General features: G+C 38.8%; 1 pseudogene; it reads left to right on the forward strand.

Moving 5' to 3' along the window:
• The first annotated feature begins 3,297 nt into the window (after window positions 1–3,297).
• Window positions 3,298–4,373, forward strand: LOC148097897 (uncharacterized; annotated as a pseudogene).
• The last annotated feature ends 1,551 nt before the right edge of the window (window positions 4,374–5,924 follow it).

Raw genomic sequence — 5,924 nt, forward strand, 5'->3', positions numbered from 1 at the left:
CAAAGTCGTACTAAAACACAACCAGAATTCATACACAAGGTACTGTTGATTTTTGAGAAAATCAAGGATTTTAAGTGCGCCTTATAGTCCGAAAATGCGATACTATGGGTACTTATTGTTACATTTATGGGACGGTGCATGTCACAATAAACCATAAGCTGGGCCTACCTCTGTTGTTGATTTTACAAAGTACTCCAAATTAACCTTTCTCAGGATTGCCTAGCTGGGCGTAGATATCAAAGGACAGCTTATGAGTAATTTGGAGATGCGAGCAGATTTTACAAATAGGCAGTATTTGATGTCCAGAGAATGAGAAATCTCAGAGTCCAAATAACTCTCAACATAAGTGTGTGTGAAAAGACTTTATTTAACAAAAAAGTAAAGGGACCTGTATTTACACACTGGCCATGTTGTTAAGCCAATGATTTATTCACTTGCATTTATAAATTCATCTTAAACTTTCAGTGAAGAGACACAAATCCTTTTAGGGTTACGTCACAACGGACATCCAGTGTAAAAATCTGCTGAATCAAATAGGTCGAGCTACCTGCTGGCAACCCCTTGTAAATAAAGGAGCAGCCCAAAGTAGCATTATCCAGTAAACACCAGTTCTCTGGTTGAAAATGTTTAGAAAAGAACATCCACAAAGCAAGAGAAGGAAACAGTAACTCAAATAATTGTTTGCTACAACCGAGACGGGCATCATTTAATTCACACCTTAAAGCAGATTGTCAGTGAAGATCACACTGTTTTTAGGCTCACCAAAACAGACAACAGAACACTGCAAAACTATTGTTTGGTCTGGTGAGTCTCAGTTTCTCTTGTGATATTGGGATGGTGTGCTCAGAATTCCAGTGTAAACAACGTAAATGCATTGATCCATACTGCATTGTGTTAAGATTTCAGGCATAGTACCGTACCAAGTAAATATGATTTAATGACAAAACCCATGTCACCAATTTGATGAAGTATGACGGCTTCAACAAAGTTGAAACAGCCATACAGTTCACTGTACTCAAATGGTCTTCACAGTCACCATATCTCAATCCAGTAGAATACCTTTGGGATGTGGTGGAATGGGAGACTGACAAATCAGCAGCAATTGCTTGACACTATTATGTCAATACGGACAAAAATTAACCCATTCAGCTATACACAATCAGACACTGATGAATGAACAGATGGCAATTTGAATACTTCAACATGTGGGGCCCCCAGAAAGCCCACAGGTACTGCAAACAGAGCCAAAGCCCAAAAAAGACACCAGCCAGTAGACTCCGGGCACCGGGATACACCCCCAGCAGCACAGGACAACCACTCCCATGGGGTGTCCACCCAAGCCTCCCACTCCCACCACCCATGACAAAGCAAGTGGCACCCACTACACCCCAGAGAGCCAGATGCAGAGAAAGGGAAATGAGTCAGGCCTGCACCACACAGGTCATCATGGTGTAGAGGGGGCAGGTCAACAGAAACAAAAAGGGAAGGAGAAAGACAGAGCCAAGCCAGTAGGACCTGTTCTTATGCATATCATCCACACATCCCTTCTTTTATTGTTTTTAAAGAAATAATATACTATATATATATAAAATGTTCATGCCTTTTTAATTTGTCATTTATTAAAATTATAAATATATATTTTAACTCAAAAGTACAGTTTTTAAATTTAATGTTGCTGAAACAACAAAGTAATAAAAAAATAAAGAAATCACTCATCTTTGGAAAAGAGAGTTTATTACAGAGAAATGGCTCTTTCCAAAATAAAAGCTATACTATACGCTTCTTCTGGGCTATATTCTCAGCAGCATATTAAACATATCAGGTCCCCATAAGGAGAATCATGTGCTAACGGCTGTCTAAATGACTCGGGTAAAGTTTGTAGCATGCGTGCTTGTTGTTTTTGTCTGCTTCCACTTGTCTTTGCACTAGGATGATGTCGGAGTAAATGTGCAGTCATATTCATTGTGTTCCCACTAGTGCTGTCAGCGTTAATCTCGTTGAACTTTTGTCCATGACGCGCTTACCTTCAGGGTCATACGTCACATGAAGACCAAAATAGTTCCAAACACCAGATCTGAATGAGGGTGGGGGAGGTTCAATTTGCCATATTGCAAGGAGAGCTTAACTTCTGTCTCGCTAGCTTGCCCTGCGCTCAGTGAATCTGCGTTCGACTACTCCGCCTAGGCTGCACTGTCGAGCGCAGATCCACTGAGCGCTCAACACAGACAGCATCGTCAGAAGGAAAGTTGATAAAATAAATGTAAAATTTTGTATTGTTCGATACATATGCGTACCGAAAGCACTGTATCGAACGGTTCAATATCGATACGAGTATTGTTGCACCCCTAATATATATATATATATATGTCCCCCATACATCTATAAATTATTATAAATAATAAAATTCATTTTTCAGTTGCATTTTTTTCTTTTTTTTCAGAATTTCAGGAAATTAGCAGCTGTTAGCAAACTCACTCTGTGGGCTGTGAAAATCTACAATTTGGCCTCCGTTTGCTGAGACATCTACCGTTAGAAAAAGTGACCAATGGGTCACTTTGGGTACTATTTTAAATAGTCTGGGCAGTCTGATTGGATATAAACCTATTCGTCATGGCCTTACAAAGTCATATTTCAGTTGTCCCCATTTAGTGACACAATTTCAAAGCTAACCCTGAGAGGCAACCTGTAACCTGCTGTTCTTGGCAGATTAAAACAAGCTTCATCAGCCAGTCAATCATTTATCCCACCAAGTAACTTATTTGATTAACCAGTAATTGCTCAGGTTGAATGAAGTGAGATTTAATATCGTAGCAGGGCTTTATTTAGCATTTAATTAGCATAGGTGCATCAGAACACTGTACCACCTGCCTGATGATCTGTCATTTAAGATTGGCCCTGCTGATTTATGTGTCACATGCTGTCCCCAGTGAAATCCTAAAGTCCCCTCCTCACTCCCCCTTAACACACACACACATTCACACAGACGCACACACACACACTTTACACAAACTCTATCTTATTAGTTTTTATTAGGCTCTCTTATCTTGTTGTTGTAAAATAAAGCCATAAAAACAGATTAGAAATCCTGATAGTTTCAGCAATGTCATTGATAAATACCACAGTAAATATAGAAGAAATTCTGGAGAAAAGAATTCCACATGAAAGAAGGTCTATAAAGAGAGGATGTAACCTTGAGTCATTTCATTGTTGTTTTTGAGTATACAACAAAACTCAAATTCATAAACATCTTGACAAAAAATGTTTAAAAAACATCCCTGAACTCATCGCTGTGAAATCATGGCTCTGATTCCTAAAAAATGTTCTTCATCTGAGATGGAGACCATCATTAGAATGATGAGGGCTTTGAGCCTTAAGGACGAGCCCGTGTCCAAACCAAGTATGGAGCACTTCCTCCACTGGAATGCAAAGTCCACCCAGTGTGCTGCCAGCACCTAAGGCTGATCAATCTGCTTTAATGAGCACCAAGTTTGCATCAAAAAGAAAGCGATCCAAAGTTGAGGTTGAACTTCATGGCAAAAGAAGCTTCTCCCCAGCAAAGAAGCAACGGTGTATCTATGAAGAGAGAGCACTATAGTCACACTGCAATCAGCAGTAAATGTGTATCAGAGATCTGTCGCCCAGAAAACAGAGGAAAAACAAATAGAGATGACGGAGAATTAGCAGTGACCACAAGCACATCAAGAGGTGCCTCTTCCACTGTCAAGTTAAGACCTCACAATCGTGGCAGAAAATCCAAAACCACACGGAGAAAAAAAAAGAAAGAGCAGAGGGTAATTGAGAGAGTACCTAAGATATGGATCATTGATTCAGGTTGCATAAAGCAAGGAGAATGAGCAATGTGCCAGATGTTTGAAGAAAAGTTTGGAGTTGATGCTAATGTTCATTGGTTTGGAAAAGGCAGGATGCGCCGGAATAGGTGCCTTCTCGTTTTTTTGCAGAAATTTCCACAGAAAGAGTCCACCTGATATTTTGGTAATTTATGTCGGCTGCAAGACTCATATCCACCCTGGAACTTTCCTCTGCAATGAAAAAAAGAAATGATTGAACTGCATGCAAAGTTCCCCTCCATGACAATCATATATTCCTGCATCAACAAGCACCAAATGTAGAGGTACGGAAATCCAAAGTACATCGATAAGAACAAGACAACTGTAAACTCAGTCACGAGAAAGGCAGCAAATTCCTATAGGGGTATCATCATTGAGCATCCCTCCCTGAGAGATTATGACAACACCATATTCGTACCAGGCAGAATTCACTTCAGTGAGAAGCAAAATTATGTGTTTTTGACCAACATTCACTCTGCCATGAAGAAGATCCTTCAGAAGTCCTCTCACAGAAAACAGACTTGAGAAAACAAAAATTGGAAATGAATGAAAGCTAGAAAGTGCCTAGAGTCATTCTTTGCTTACAGATTATGCACAAAGATTAGACACATCCTATCATGATGTATACATGCATGAAAATCTGTCATTACCCATATGGAAAAGAAATAGGAAAAACTTATAAAAGACTTGCATCAGCTTGCTTCATGTAGTGAATCATATAAGGCTTATATGATTTACTCATGAAAGTGGCCACTTTCTCATTACTTTCATAAATTGTTTTAGGAAGTATCCAAAACATACAAGTTCCATTTATATAATTTTCCAAGGGATCTTATATCTGTTTTCACTCTTGTATGCTTTTCATACAAGTTTCAAACAAGATGGATATAAACCTTATAAGATTTATATACATCTTTTCCATATGGGTAGTTTAACCAACCAGTGAGTTTCCCCTTGAATTATTCAAAATATACTCATTCGATGTTAAAACCTCTTAATCATAGGTGTCTAAAAGATCAGAGCTGATTCCAGTACACGTGTAAGACATGGAAAGGGGACAAAATAAAATAAAATTGGGTTTAAAGTGTAAATTAAACACTAAATGTAAAAAAAAAACGCTAATTTACATCATGGAGCCCTGCTGTAAAAATATACACAGATGTACCACTGTCTGTGTAGCTGAATTTAAGTAATAAGTGCTTAACGTCACAGCTTTTTTCATGTTACTTCTGACACACCTTGCCAGCTTTAATATCATATTTAATATCAGACAGTTTCAAAGATCCCTTGAAATAACAACACAGACAAACGAGAGCTGTTCCACCCATTGCTTTAGAGATATTGAGGAGTGGGTATTTTTGTATTGCAGATATGAGCTTACAGATCCAGCAATTTTCAAACCTAAGACACTCCATAAGAAATACAAAAAGTGTAGCATATATCTACTTAACTCCTCATTCAGATAAACTTTACTGGGGTGGGGGTTAGAGAGCGTTCTGGGAGCGGCAAACAGCTTTCTCGTTCCTTGTATCAGAAGGATGACGCTGAAGCAACAGTACAGCAGGTGATAAGAGGAAGGACGAAAGGTGCTTTATCAGTGTTTTTGAAAGGGAAGTACATACTGTGTTTGGAGATGAACATATAGATACATTTCTAATTGGTCCACCGAAGACACCAGGGTTGTCTGCATGTATTGCAGATGTACTCAGTGGGAACGACACTGAAATGACGGATGCCTAGGCTGGCAGAGAAGATAAAAAGCACACAGAAAGATGTAGGTGAGAAAGAGATGGGCAGACTCAGGAGAGGGAAGGCAATGAATGACGCTGCTGGAATCTAAGAGAAGTCAAGGTGCGAATATCAGTAGGAACACATGTAACAGTGAGTAATAACCAGGTTTTGAACACTGCTTTGATTGCAGTGTTTTTTGTACATATTAATTAAAACTTATATAAGAGCTTTATTCACATTAAATCAACTTAGTAGTAGAAAAAGCCTGACAGTTCAATTCACTTCATTTTTATTTATATAGCACCAAATCACAAAAACAGTCGCCTCAAAGCGCTGAAGCTCGTA

The sequence above is a fragment of the Neolamprologus brichardi genome, chromosome 17, assembly GCF_056152115.1.
Source record: "Neolamprologus brichardi isolate AB-2024 chromosome 17, ASM5615211v1, whole genome shotgun sequence".
Classification (NCBI taxonomy): domain Eukaryota; kingdom Metazoa; phylum Chordata; class Actinopteri; order Cichliformes; family Cichlidae; genus Neolamprologus; species Neolamprologus brichardi.